The 15661-nt window shown below is 44.6% G+C and overlaps 1 protein-coding gene across 1 annotated transcript in view; it reads right to left on the bottom strand.

Moving 5' to 3' along the window:
- cntln (centlein, centrosomal protein) overlaps positions 1–15661 on the bottom strand; it is a gene marked incomplete at its 3' end in the record, with an annotated part of 226962 nt that overhangs the window by 197370 nt on the left and 13931 nt on the right. The gene's annotated exons all lie outside the window — the stretch shown is intronic.

The following is a 15661-nucleotide window of genomic DNA, read 5'->3' as shown; positions in this document are numbered from 1 at the left end:
GTTTACATCAGGGTCCCCCATTTTCAATTCATCATAACATATATGACACACACAACATACAGATAGACAGTACTGCTACATCTATACATTTATGACATAAATCATTTGCATAAATTAGGAACAGTAGCGGTCCTAGTATGCTTCCTTGTGGAACACCACAGCTCACTGGAGGGGGGGGGGATAGGGGGGGTGGAAGTTGGCCAGTCGACTACGGCTCCTTTCGACCGATTAGTCGACTAATCGACTAATAGGGGTCAGCCCTACAACAAAGTATCCTAAAAGTTTGTTTGGCTTGAGAACAAACTAATTAAAAGATTCAGAGAAAGGAGACTTCTCAGTCACAGCCGTCGACAACGATGCAATTTCCCTTCAGGGCAATAACGTCAAATCTTACCTTATATTGGCTTGGTTTCATTGAAGAGAGGAAATTGATATGATTCCTATGGCAATTTCTGATTAGATTAGTGCCATGCACTCAAGGTGCCTGACCCACATGGACTTATGAGACACTATATGTACAGCTTGTGTAGGCTACAACAGAAGGATTCTCATTATTTTATCGCCACTTCTTTGTACAGAGAGTGAAATAATTTTGTCTTGGTTTCTCGACCTTACAGCAGCAATTAGGGCTGACCTTCAAAGCTTTTTTTGGCAATCGAAGCTTCGGGGCCGAGCTTCGATTTTAATTCGAAGCTTCGAATTTTTTTTTTTTTTTTTTTTTAATATATATATATATATATATATATATTTTTTTTTTTTATCTTATGTTGTGGGACTTGTACAGCAGTTTCGTAAACGTTGTTGTTTTTAAATGTGCTCTATAAATAAAGTGGGTTGGATTAATTAATTAAGTAGCCCCTTTCGTGACTGACGCATCCAACAAGGTTTCACTCGGCTGTGTGATTTAATTCAAGGTGGATCGCTATTGTCGTTTGAACAACTTCAGATTTCATGGGAACTACCAATCCCCCAAATCAAGAATGTTTAAGATGAATGAAGTAAGATTTTGATTATTTGAAATATGGCCTGTGTAGACTAAACTATGCACAGAATTATGTCAGTCTACAAGGTCCGGATTCTACATGGTCCGGCAATGTAGACCTTGTAGACTCCACTACAGACCAATTATCAGTGAATGTATATGCATTTTTAAGAAGGGCAACTTCCACAAAAAAACAAAGAACTCACCAAAACATCTCAGTAGCACCTTATCTAAATGTTATATTTCATATATGGAGATTCATATTTATTTATGTATTGCATGCATTTCTACATTTTATTTCCTATTTTGTTTATTCATCCCAGTATCTTTCTTTCTTATGTGTGGAATTCTACAAGGTGCGCGCACACACACACACACACACACACCTACACACACACCTACACACACACACACACACACACACACGTACATTTAGTCATTTAGCTGACGCTTTTATCCAAAGCGACTTACAAGTTCTGTACGACAAGACAGCAAGAAGGGTACAACTCTATCAGCTGAGTAACAATGTTCATCAAAGTGTTGCGTGTTACAGTGTAGGTTAGTTTATTAGGACAAGTGCATGACAGTAAGGTTAGTCACGGTTAGATTTTTTTTTTTTTTTTTTTATCATTTCAGATAATGGTTGAAGAAGTGAGTCTTTAGTCGACGGCGAAAGATTGGACGGGATTCGGCTGTCCTAACTGGGATGGGTAGTTCACACACACACACACACACACACACACACACACACCTACACACACACAAATCGAAGTAAAAACTTCGATTTTTTTTTTTATGTTCGAAGCTTGTGCCATCGAATCGAACGTTCGAAGCTTCGAAGCATTTAAGACAGCCCTATTGTACTTGGTTGGTTTAATGAGCCAACCCATTTGCGTACACAACTCTGGACCTGTTCGGCCCCTTTGAAGTGAGGGACGCTGTGAAGAAGCGGACGAAGCAGAAGGTCTGGGGCATTGTCTACTGTTGCATGGCCTCGAGAGCGCTCACCAACCTCAGAGACGCAACAGAGGCGCTCACGTGGGTAGAACTTCAAACCTTGGTCTACCAGGCGGCCAACCTGACAAATCAACGCCCTATTGACGCTAGAGCCCAAGGCCAAGAGGATGTAGTCGAGTATTTAATGCCTAACTCCCTCATCCTGGGCCGTGCCTCCGTTGTAGGTGATACAAGTGGACTCGACCTTTGCACCCATCCCTGGCGCCGACTGAGAGCGATTCAAATCGGGGGTGGACAGAATCTGGGCAAAGTGGAGTGAGCTAGCTGGCCCAAATCTGTTTGTCCGCAACAAATGGCATCGGACAGAGCGGAACGTCAAGGTCGGTGATCTTGTCTGGATCGCCGACCAGAACGCGCTGAGAGGCCAGTTCTGTCTGGGAAGAATCTTGTCAGTATACCCAGACAGAAAAGGGATCGTCAGGGACGCTGATATCAAGACATGTGCCGGCCTCATCGTCTCCCCTGCAGGTGGACAGAAGAAGAGGAGCTCTCCACTGCCCACGACCGTCATCAGGAGAGACGTAAGAAGATTGGTGGTCCTCCTCCCCGTGGAGGACCAAACTCATCTGTCTGAGCCGCCCTGATGCAGTTCCCTGCCCACACCCCTCACCCAGTTCATCGCCCAAGCCCCTGGATCCGGTCACCAGCCCTAACCCCCCCTCTCGGCTGGTTGGTGTACGCCAGGGCTATTCAACTGGCGGCCCGCGGGATGATTCTGACCGGCCCGCCAAAGATTACATGATAATAATAAAAAAATTAAAATTTACTTTTTTCTTTTCATGTCAACGTTAACACGCACAATTGAGCCAAAAGTCACTCAATTAATGACAGATTTCATTGATAAATTGAGGGAAAACTTTGCAAGTCGATTTGATGAATTTGACATGTCCAGAGAATTGATGCATTTTGTGAGCAACCCATTTGCCAATGTAGCTGCTATTTCCACAAAAGGACAAGAGTTCCTTGCATCACTTCACATTGATGAAGGTCTCCTGCAACTTGAAATAATTGACATGCAAGCATCATCTGCTCTGAAGCAGGCACTTGAGAATGAATCCACCACAACATTTTGGATAAAGTGTATTCATGTCAAGACATTCCCCAAAATAAAAACGCTGGCAATATCTGTGCTAACAATGTTTGGCTCAACATACACCTGTGAATCCAGTTTCTCTCACATGAATGCCATTAAAACAAGCAACTTGCCTCCTTGACAAATGAGCATTTGCATCACTGTTTGCGGGTAGCCCTCACTTCCTATGAACCCTCTTTCTCTGCCATTGCCCAGTCAAAGAAGTGCAATCGCTCTCATTAGATGTGTGTATGTAGGCTAGGCCTGTCTGCCCCCCACCCCCCTGATGTTTGAGAGTTAAGAGTGGACAATAAGTGCTAATAAGATGCTGTGATTTGCTGTTGTTGCACAGACATGAAGCACTTTTTCATAAGCTCAGCTGCACTATAAATGTGTTTTTTTGTTCAAGTGTTGATGTTAGAATGTTCAGATGCACATCATGCACTTGTTTGTTTTTTATTTTATTTTTATATTGAAATGTTGAAGAGGAGATGTTGCAGTTGTTGCACAGTCATAAATGAAGCACTTTCTGCAGGAGATGTTGCAGATGTGGCACATAAATGAAGCACTTTTTTTGAAAAGTATACTACTTTTGCAATGTAGTTAAATAAAAGTTGTGAAAATGTGGTTGCGTGTTGTGTCAAGTGTACATATATTCATAGCACGGGGAGGCGCCGTGGCAGTCCGGCCCCTGGCCCCTTGGGTTTCTGACAATATGGCCCCCTGAACAATTTAGTTGAATAGCCCTGGTGTACGCCATGCGCTACCACCATGCCCCACACTCCGCACATACATGAAGACTTAGAGAATTCATACCCCATGCCATGCCCCATCGATCTTGGCACCACACACACCTGCCAAGAGACGTGGCTGACTTTGGACTATGCTTGCTCGTCTACACACACTCGTCAAAAATAAGAATAATACAAAATGTCAAATGTATTGGTAAATGCTGAATGAACGTTCTTAATGAAAATGCATTTGGTAATTGTTTATGTGAATGAACTGATATAATATAGGCTAAATGTATTAATGTTAATTATAATTTATGGTATTATTATAGTCTATGTATTATGTTGATATTGAAACATTTCCTTTCATACCCTTTCAGGTTTATTTCTTGGGTCCAATCCTGTTCAGCATGTACATTAACGATTTGCCTTCTGTGTGTGGCCAATGTGATGTACTGATGTATGCTGATGATAAAGTGATCTTTACACACGGTAAAACCACAGAAGAGGTTGCAACAAAATTGTCTAATGTCATGGTGAATGTCAAATCCTGGCTTAAGAACAGCTGTTTACAATTGAATGTCTCTAAGACTGTCTGTATGTTCTTCTCCAAGGGCCACAGAGAAGTTGCAGAGCAGGATATCTTCATCTCCGGTCAGAAATTACAGGTAGTATCAGAATATAAGTATTTAGGATTACACATAGACCCAAACCTTAGCTTCAAAAATCACATAAAAAAGTCTGCAATAAGGTAAAGTTCAGCCTATCAAACTTCAGGTACATAAGAAACTTCCTTTCAACCGAGGCAGCAAAGCTATATTTTCATTCAATGGTTCTTTCCCACATCACATACTGTTTGATAACCTGGTCCAATTCACATTCCACCATTCTGAAACCACTTCAATCACTTTACAAACAAGCAATAAAAATTCTAGACAAGAAACCATTCAGGTACCATCATTGTCACATTATAAAAAAATATAATCTACTCAGTTGGGAAAACCTGACCCTATATCAAAACTTCTGTCTAGTTTTTAAAATAAAGTGTGGATTGGCTCCTCCTCCTTTGTCCGGTTTCATCAACCTCAAGTCTGCCTCAACCAGGAACACTAGAGGTGCGGCAAGGGGGGACTGTACAATCCCTTTAAAAAAAAAAGTGTATTTGGCCAGGCCGTCTTCTCATACAGAGCATCCCACCAATGGAACTCAATTCCTCAAACAATTAGAGTGTCCACATCATACCATTCATTCAAGTGCAGGGTTAGGGAATGGCTCATTGAAAACCAGAACTGTCAACACTGACAGTGTTGTATGTGTGTGTGTGGATATGGTGCGTCTGTCTATGTCTGGGTCTCTTAATATGTCATGATGTGCTCTGTCCTTGTGTCCATGACTGTATTGTGACCTGTATCCCTACTATGTCTATGTGCTTTTGTTGTGTTTTTATTCTAATGTTATTCATCTTGATTTTATTCTGTTTTTATTGCTAACCCTTTTTTTACACAGGATTTTAGCATGTACCTTCTGGCAGGGGGACTGCCAATGGAAATTAGCATTTTGGCTAAAATTGGGTGCATTTACATTTGTAAAATGTTTTATTAATGTACACTGTCCCCCTTGAACAAATAAAGTAAACCTAAACCTAAACCTATAACCTGCTATTGTGACTGCTATTGTGACCAGCATCATCATTTGTCAACCAAAATAAATTACAAACGAAGGTCAAAGAAGTCACAGAGTTATATCCTTCCTTTATCACGTTGCCTGAGCCCTTCAAGTGGTCCTGTAAATTAAACAGGATCAAGTAAAAAAAATATTATAAAAGATTGCAAAATAGTAGCAAAAATAAACAATAAGCAGTATAAGGTGTGTGTGTGTGTGTGTGTGTGTGTGTGTGTGTGTGTGTGTGTGTGTGTGTGTGTGTGTGTGTGTGTGTGTGTGTGCGTGCGTGCGTGCGTGCGTTCGTGCGTGCGTGTGTGTGTGTGTGTGGGAGAGTGGTGGACAGACAGGTAGCAGACCGTTGGGTTATTTGTTCATGACTCCCGACTGCCTGGGGGAAAAAATTGTCCCAGAGTCTGCCGGTTTAGGCCTTGAGGCTGTGGTATCATTTGCCAGACGGCATCAGCCAAAATAGTTTGTGGTTGGGGTGGTTGGGGTCTTTGATAATCCTGCAGGCTCTGCTGACACATCGTCTGTTGTATATATCCCGGGTGGAGGGAAGCTCACATCCACCGATGCTCTGGGCTGTCTGCACGGCTCTCTGTAACACTTTGTGGTTGGGTTGCATTAATCTCGAGGAAGATTAATGCAACAAACTCTAGTTCATAAATACAAAGTGTGTTGCCTTTTCTCCCATGCTTTAACAAACCACAAAGAACGTACCATTCCTAAATAAGAAAAAAAACAGTTCCAACTATTTAATAAACATTCAGCCAAAAGAAACGAGCAGAGATAGAAGTAATTTCACTAACATCGAGAATGGAAACAATATGGATAAAAAATCCTATTTTTGGTAAATAGCAGTCAAAAGAGGATCGGTAATGCAGCCTTTATCAACTATGCCCCAAAACTGTGGAACAAACTACCCCAAAACATCAGGGAAGCCAACTCGCTAGACATCTTCAAAAGACAGCTTAAAACCTATCTCTTTGCTCAGGCATTTCAATTACTTACCTGCACTATTCTTACCCTGCCTACTTTTCTATGCTAATTTTATCTTATTTTACACTGCCTATCAAATTCATGTGTCGGTTATCACACTTTTTACTTCTTACTGATGACTATTTTTAAACTGAATAATTTTAAACTATTTTTCACACTTTTTACTGTAACCTTGCTATTTACATTTTTTACTGTTGTTGTATGTCCGTTCTATTTTATAATTTTTAGACTATTTTTAAACTTAATCATTTTAAACTACTTTATTATTTGTATTACTGAATAGAGAGCCTATTAGGATGCTAGATCCTAATGTGAAACACTGATTTACCGTACCCTGGCATGCTATGCTCACCCATTTTACTGTTGTGAAGCACTTTGAACTGCAACCTCTGTATGAAAAGTGCTATACAAATAAAGTTATTATTATTATTATTATTATTATTATTATTATTATTATTATTATTATTATTATTATTATTATTATTATTATTATTATTATTATTATTATTATTATTATTATTATTATTATTATTATTATTAATTATTATTATTATTATTATTATTATTATTATTATTATTATTATTATTAGCAATGCCCAGATTCTGTTGACACCTGGCAGAAAATCTCACCCAAGGTCTATGTTGCGTTTTGGATATCAAACACAGGTTTGAATGTATCCAAGAAGGATTCAAATCCGATTTCTCAGATTAAATAAAGTGTTTTTTTGGCTTTATGGATTTATTTCATTGTTGTTGTTGTTTTTTTGCTTTAAAGAAAACCAGGTACTAATCCTTTCCAGGTGCATTACGCAGCTCAGAGGCGAGTTTCATGTTTAAACCGGCGCTCTACAAGCTACGTGCTTCTTACGCCTACGGTATCACAGCACGAGACAATTCAAATGCGTAGGAGCGCGCAAACCGCACATATATTAATGAACTAAGTGAATAATGAATAAACATTTCAAACTCGAGATTCCACGATGATCAATATGATGCGTCTATCTCACACAAACCGGAGAGAGGGAGCGCGGAGGAAAGAAATATGGCTCTGTGGTTTTAATGACTCCCTCTCTTCTCCCTCCGTGCCCCTTTGCTATTTTTTTTGGAGGGGGGGGGGGTGTCTTAGTGGGAGGAGGCTGGCCTTTTAACACCGCATCAGCCCAGGCTCTGGCATTGGCTGGTAATCCACGGCCTTTTTGCGGGTACACCCTTCTCTCAAATAACACCGTGCTCTGGGATGCAATTAATTGCCATGTTGAGGGGGGGGGGGGGCTCAGATCTATCCGGTGGATTTAGCGCTCCTCGCTAGTCCCGGTTCCCCATGCAAAAGAATGGAGGGGCTTTAATAGAGATTTATACTGGCGAGCGGAAAATAAATTCAAACGTTGATAATGAGGTGGGCGAGAACAATTTGAACCCCAGTAGTGCTCAATTGGTAGGAGGAAGAGAGAGAGGGGGGGGGGGAGGAAAAAAAGGGAGAAAAAAAGGGTTCTGCCAAGTTAAGAGGTCTAGGACAGAGAGATTAGCATTTGAAAATTCCCAGTGCGGTTCAAAAATGAAAGCTAATTATGTTACAAAAATGTAAGGGAGTGAAGAGAGAGAGAGTGCAGAAAGGAGATAGAGGGGAAAATAAAAGGGAGGAGAGAGAGAGAGAGAAAAGATTGTCAAAGTTGGAGAGCAGAGACATTAAGCGCGTGTGAGACCCTGCATGGATTCAATGGACCATCACATCTCCACAAGCCAAGTGAGGGAAAAACCAATTAATCACCATTTTGGTGCGTTTGGTCCAAGATGGTGGACGAGATGATGAATGTCAGCGGGCTGGATGACACAGCACAGATTCCCGGACTATTAATGAGCTTCTCAAATAGGCCGGAACTATAATACGCACCAGCGTTCTGCTGTAACAGAGTGGAATCGCGCCAACTCGCGAACGCACGGGACAATGATGGGAGTATAAAAAACTGTGTGTGAACTCAAAGATTGTCCTTCTAACATGGTTTCTAAAGGTCATCTGAGAGAACAAATATGGAATTTAACATTTTCTAACACATTAGAAGTTAATGGGTCTCATTCTCCGACTTATGAGACCCAATGTCATTGTATCTGATCTTAAAAGGTGCTGTAAGAGGTATTTTGTTTTGTTTAAATAAGTGGTCTACATGTTAAAGTAATAGCTCTACACACAGCCATCGCTGATATAGATTGCCAGTCCCTCCCTTCTTGAAATAAGTACAAATATGTAGGGTTCTCTCTCCTGATTGGATAAATTGGGAACTGGATACCAGAAAAAGTCATTTGTTTTGTTTTGTTTATTTACACATATAAAAACAATGACATATAATACAATATAATCCACAAAGAAATGTGGCTTATATAGGAACAGCATTTATGTTTTTGATGAATAAATTACGATCAAGCGATCTACATTTTTTTAGGTAACCTCGTCTCCAGTGAGTTTAAGGTTAGGGTTAAAGGTGCTGTATGTGTTATTTATTTGTTTGTTAAAACAAGTGGTCTACTGTACATGTTAGAATAGCTTTACACTCCGACAGCCATCACTGATATAGTGTCTGGTCAGTAACATGGGTCTCCCAGTCCCTCCGCTCTGCAGTAAACACAAAATAAATGTTCTGGTATCCCGTTCCCACTTTATCCAATCAGGAGAGAGAACTCCACACAGCAAAAATGGTCTGACAAAAATAAGAAATTAAATCTAGTTTTAACTTAAGCAAATGTGTCCTTGAAACAAGTAAAATAATCTACCAGTGCAGTAAGCAAATTTGGCAAGATTTATTGAAATAAGTTTAAAAAGATATATATCTAGGGTTCTCTCTCTCACCTTTACGATTAAGGTTTAAAAAAAATAAAACGTACGTAAACAGATGTGGAGAATTTTATCACCGGGACACCATACACTCTGTGTCACTATGTGAGGGGGAAAGGAAGGCAGAGGGAACACGAGCCATGTGTAAACACACACACACATCATCATCATGTATTCCAGCTTGCCGCTGCCGCCGACACTGTCATCCACTAAATCAGTGTTTAAATGATTGAGGAGGCGGTGCGAGGCACTGTTAGCAAGCTGGTGATAGCATTAGCGTCGGTCTCATTGGGAATGAGAACAAGTTGCTAACGTTAGCCAGATGACAGAATGGGAAGTTAATGAAGGAGACTGACTGATGCCCCAATGAAGGGCCAATGATTTGAAGTCAATTAGGGCAGTGATTCCATTATCATTAACTGTCACTCCAGCATATATCACTCAGGAGGGGGGCGTGCAAACACAGGTATCGGTAGGGGGAGAGAGAGAGAGAGAGAGAGAGAGAGAGAGAGAGAGAGAGAGAGAGAGAGAGAGAGAGAGAGAGAGAGAGAGAGAGAGAGAGAGAGAGAGAGAGACTGTATTGTACCCATTCTGCAATCTGTTAATAAAGTTTTCAATCAAGAGAGAGAGAGAGAGAGAGAGAGAGAGAGAGAGAGAGAGAGAGAGAGATAATGTATTGTACCCATTCTGCAATCTGTTAATACAGTTTTCAATCAAGAGAGAAAGAGAGAGAGAGAGAGAGAGAGAGAGCTATAGAGGTCCAAATAAAAGAAAAAATCTCGATTAATTAAGCACAACGTTTGCAGCTTATCGATATGAAAAGGTTCCTGAGGATTTTTTTCTTTTGCAAAGGATCTCCTAGAAATGTTTTGTGGGACAATTTAATTGGGGCTAATTAGGACAAAACCTTGGCTCCAATTAGTCTGTCCCACTGGAAAGTGAAAGATCAAGGTGAAACACTTATTGTAGTTGTTCTCGCAGTTGAACTCTCATCCCCAGCATGCATTGATCTCGGAAAGTTAGCTGGAGTGGCAACTAGTACTTAACTCTTTCACTACCACACTACAGAAGGTTCTATGACGTTAATGGATTGCTCAGCACCTGTTCTGCACTGTACTTCACTTCGTGCACGAGCACTGAATAAAAAATTCCACCATGTACCTTTACCTCCCAACATCCGTCTGACCACAACCCCTTCCGCTTACCTTCATAAGCAGGTGTGTGGCCACCTAATCGCCTCCTTCTTCACTTTCACCACAAGGAAGTTGAGCGGCCGGTTCCTTTGGTTCCGGAGGATTTGAGACGCAAACTTTTTGCGTCTGCTCGCTCCCGTCGCAAGATGGTGGCTTGCAAACGCGAACGGCCTGGGTTTGGTGAATTGCTGGAGCCCGATGAGGATGCGTCGGTCTCTACCTGCCCGATGGAAACAGAGGATTACATGGTGGAGGCAGACGGGTTCTTATTCGAAGGCCCGGTGGAGACATGTATCCCGCCTGTCCAGGTAATACTGGAGGGGGGTGAGGGGTCTCCTTGGGGCGCCTTGTTTGAGGATGTCGGGGAAGACCCTCTGACTCATCGACAGGATGCCCTACTATCAGCCACATCAGAATGTGGCTCCTTGACCAGTCGTAGCCTGCTGCATGTGAGGGATGCGGGCTCGGTGGAGGAAAGTCTGCAGGGGGAACTGCAGGCTTTGTTTCCCGAGCTTATGGCGGTGGCGGCCGCCGCAAACGGCGTGCCGCTGCCGCAGCCACTTACGCAAGCCGGTTCCTCAAGGGAAATCGGCGAGGCGGTTGGCTTATTGGAGCGACCAGTCATTCATCTCTGGAACGCAATCTCTGGCTGCCGCGTCTAACGCCGCGCAGCTGGCAAGATTTATGTCCGGGATGTTGACGGGCGGCATTGGAGCTGGGTGATGTCCAACATGACCAGCTCACCCAGGCGGCAGGAGCTGTCCTGCATCTGACTCAGCTGCAGGCCATATCCGCTGGGAAAGTGCGCGCCCTGGCGACTTTGATCCAGCGCCACCTTTGGCTGGAGCAGGCCGGTGTGCCGGAGAAGAAGAGAGCCCCTCTTCTAACGGCACCCCTCTCCGACGCTGGACTGTTCGGGAAGGCCCTGCAATTGATGACCTCAACGTGCAGAGAAATGGCAGAGGAGCGATCCGTGCTCCAACCCCATTTTCCCCCTCCCGACATCGCTGGTGGAGTCAGACGGCTGCCACGTCGTCGAGCTTCCTCCGCCGTGACTGCTGCTGCTACCACCGCCACTGCTGGCCCTTCGAAGAAGGCCAGGAGGAGAGAGGGCGCCGTGTGACCAGCCGCCGATTGTCTACCGTCCCTCCGGGGCTTCCCGGGGTGGCAAATCCCGAGCGGCTCGAGGCGGCCGGCGCCGCTAGACCCAGTGACTTTTTTCCCCTGTGGTCCCCTCTGTTAATTCCCTCCCCGGCCTCTCATATAATTTGTTCAAAAATAAAAAGTCCCCTCTGGGGGGAGCTCCCGTAGCTCACCGCGTATCTCGGCGCTATTTCGGCGTCGGGGACAACCGTGCTCGTCACGGATCTGGGGTACACGAGTTCGACTCCCGGACTCGCCGTATTTTCTCAGAGTGTCTTCCCCTGATCTATATCCCATTCAACCTGTTTCTGTCGGTCATGCTTGACCAGAAAAAGCGATAAACGCTAAAAAATGAAGTTAAAAAAAAAAAAAAAAAAATCCCCTCTGAAGGGGGACTGTATTTTTTGTTAAACAAACTGTGTGTTTCTTCACCAAAACATATGATGAGGTTGCAAAGTGTGAATCTTCACTAGTATACATTGATAGAAGGGTCGAGTTCGTGTTATGAGCTTAAGCAAGGTCTGCAGCATACACTCGGTTATAGAAGGGTTTCTACCTCGGCCTGACACTCCACATGCAGGTAGAGGCTGGTTGTATGGTCTGTTGCTTACACAAGTAATATTGAGCTGCAACACTGTTGTGTTAGTTGCAGTAATGCTCGTATACAGTACACACGTTCCACGGCCCAGCCGTTGCTCTCTCTATCAGTGTCTTTTCTATGTACAACATGGGATGCGGGTGTAGGATTCACACACGCACACACGACTTGGTTTTGTTGTAAACCCTGTTCACAGTTTCTGTGGGTAGCGTGCATTGTATTAGCTTGCGCTATTCATTAGCATTCTACCAAAGGTATCATATGCTACAGTTGTTATTGTGTGCAGGGGGGGGAAGGGTTTGTGAGGGGGTGCCGAATAAACCCCTCCTTCCCTCTTCTGATTGGTCAGGGGGTTTTACTCGTCTCCTGTTAGGCCAGTCGGGGCCAAGCCGTTAGGCGACTTGGCAGGGGGGGGGGGGGGGGGGGGGGGGCGGGGGGGAAAGGGTTACCCTGACTCTACTCCTATTAAAAACAGGCGTTGAGTGTTGGGTTTCCCCCGTCATAGCATACGTCACTACGCACGTTGCTGTTGACGATGGCTTCCGTGAGTTAGATCTTTACGTACGATCTGTTGATGTCAAAGTGTCGGGATAGAACGTAGGACTTACGGGTCCTCTACGTTCGATTTTATGTGTAACTTGAGTCGGTTGGTCACATGACTCATAGTTACCATGGCTTTTTCATTCTACGACTCACATGGGAAGGCTCTCTGGGGAATTCAGTCTGAAATCCTCTGTGATAGGGGTGACTGGATGTAAAAATGTAAACAGTTTTTACCCCCGGCTGTGTCGAATGGGATTCATGTCTGTTGGTGCTTCCTTCTTTTTTATAAAAAGAGTTGGAGTATAGGAAGCACCACACCCCTCTTGTCGTTTCCCCTGGGCGCCTTGGGGATTCACTGAAAGGTCTAAATAGCCTGTTCATTGATGTGGTTGTGTCCCGACGCATGCATAGTGCTAGCTCGGGTTGTTCTGTTACAGATCATGCGGATAGCTAGTACGCCTTGGTTGCTTGTGGTTAAAACAGCGTTTTTATAAAGCAACTGGGATGGAGGTTTTTCCTCTTCCGACAACCTGTTACTGGTTCTCGACGGATTCTCGTTCATATCTGGGGGATGATAACGGAATGGTTCTGAACATATGTAGAGGGGTCTCACGCCCTTGGGGTGGGCCACCGAGCACGGTTCACACCGGCAGTCTGGGTGGCGCCCTCTTTTCATGTTTTAGTTCAAACACGCATATCTGCCCCTTCTCCTGGAGTAGGCATGTCGGCGTGGTTAGGGCACGGGACTGGTTCTGGTCGCGCAGGTCCAGGTCAGTTAACCCGTTTGTCCGCCGGGGATGCAGATCTGCTGTTCTGGTACCCTGAGGGACTTGGGTTTTTTTCCAGGGGGAAAAAAGGCCGGGTCGGCCCGGGGCGTTACGAGGTTAGGCGTTATGGAGATCCTTGTTGGGTACTTTGTACCTGGCACTATCATGGGGGCTGGTTCTCCTTTTTTCTTCGCTCCCCTCTCACGCATGGCGAAGAGAGGGCTGTTGGGGTGGTCTTTGGACCTCCTCTGGTAACCCTGTATACTTCCCGAGCCGCCGGGCCTGGTCCGAAGTAAAGTTTTGTTGATACCGTAGGCCTGGGATAACCCTTTTTTCTGAGTGGTTATAGGAACAACCACCGTCGGTACCAAGAGGGTGGTTGATTCTCTGGTAAGTTGGAGCAGTGTCAACTCCCGGGTTACCCGGTTGAGTGTGCCCCTGCATGTTCATGACGTCTGCCTATCATGTCAGCCTTCTCTGCCTCGACCCCTCTGGGTGGGTTTTTTTTTAATGGAGGCTTTGTCATGCACCAACGCCAGCATACGCCCCTTCCGCCGGGGGGGCTGTTTTCAGCTGACTCCTTTGGCGCCTGTCTAGTCCACAGTGCTCCAGGCTCAGGTTACAGCCTGTTGCCTGGTTTCCCTGGTATGCTGCCTGCTTCCGTTGGTTAACCTTTTTTGTGTGCTTACGGCCATGCTGACTGCCTGTTCTGCAGGGTCAGTGTGCCAGGCGGTGTGCTATTGGGGGGTAAGGCTCATGGAGGGGCCTTATCCGAATACGCTGGCGATGTGGGGGGCGGTGTCACTAAGTGACCGCCTGGTGGGGTCTTGATGCCTGGCGTCATTGACCTCTCCAGGCCCCCGTTCCAGGAGGTCCAGTCCCTTCAGTGGGTCTGGGTCTTCCTTCGCGCTCCGCTGCTACGGCCTTGCCACGGGGTTGGGTTTGCTCTTAAACCCCGTGATTTCTGGGGGCAGTAACGATGTTGTTCCTTCCGTTCGTTCCCGGGTGGCATGCGGGTTGTGCGTGTGTGTAGTCGTGGGGTCAAGCCACGGTCTGCTCACCCTGTGCATTGAGTTGCTTGAGTGCCTCTTCGCACTCAAGCACCTCCAATAGGGGGGGTATCCTCCATTAGGGAGGGTCGGGGGGCTTGGTCCTCCCCGGTCTGACGGTTGTGGGGGGCCTCAGCGGGGTACATTTGTCGGGCTATGGCTCCCGCTCAGCCCCTGTTGCAGAACAGGTGTTGAGCAATCCATTAATGTCATAGAACGAAGGGTTATGTATATAACCCAGTTCTATGAGTTAAATGGTGCGCTCAGCACCTGGACGCCGCTGCGGCCCTTGATCTCACCTTGTGGTGAAAGTTTGGGAAGGAGGCGAGTAGGTGGCCACACACCTGCTTATGAAGGTAAGCGGAAGGGGGTGTGGTCAGACGGATGTTGGGAGGTAAAGGTACATGGTGGAATTTTTTATTCAGTGCTCGAGCAACAAGTGAAGTACAGTGCAGAACAGGTGCTGAGCGCACCATTTAACTCATAGAACTGGGTTATATACATAACCCTTCGTTAACCCTTTATCGTCTGTAGTGTGATAGTAAAGGGTTAACCTTCTGTAGTGTGGTAGTGAAAGGGTTAACCGGCTGTCGTGTGGTAGTGACAGGGTTAACCTTCCGTATTGTCGCAGTGAAAGGGTTAACCGTTTGGTAGTGCGGCAGTGAAAGGGTTAAACAGACAGATGTGTATAGTATACTGTTCTATACACATGATATATAATTCTATTTGTATCCAATATTATATTATATTGTATTTATTATCGTGTTATTACTGTATATTCTGTATAACAGTGACACTGCATTTGCTCAGTACGTCCAAATGTCCCTTGTATATACTGTATTATATTATACAAATACACATTATTCTAGATGTGCTGTTCCTGTCCTCTCTGTGTGAGCAAGCACTAAGCCAAAATAATTCCTTGTATGTGTAAATACACTTTTATAAATAAAAGTGATTCTGATTCTGATAATTACAGTATATCAAGAAACCTACAAGGTGAGGCCTCTTTCAAGCAAGCCTCACCGGCCTCTTTGAGTGACTTTTCTCTGGGGCCGACCTGAATGCTTCCAAGCAT

This window comes from Notolepis coatsorum (genome assembly GCF_963971535.1).
Source record: "Notolepis coatsorum genome assembly, chromosome: 7".
NCBI classification, from domain to species: domain Eukaryota; kingdom Metazoa; phylum Chordata; class Actinopteri; order Aulopiformes; family Paralepididae; genus Notolepis; species Notolepis coatsorum.
The sequence above is the reverse complement of the archived record's forward strand: the minus strand, read 5'-3'. Positions and strand labels throughout refer to the sequence as shown.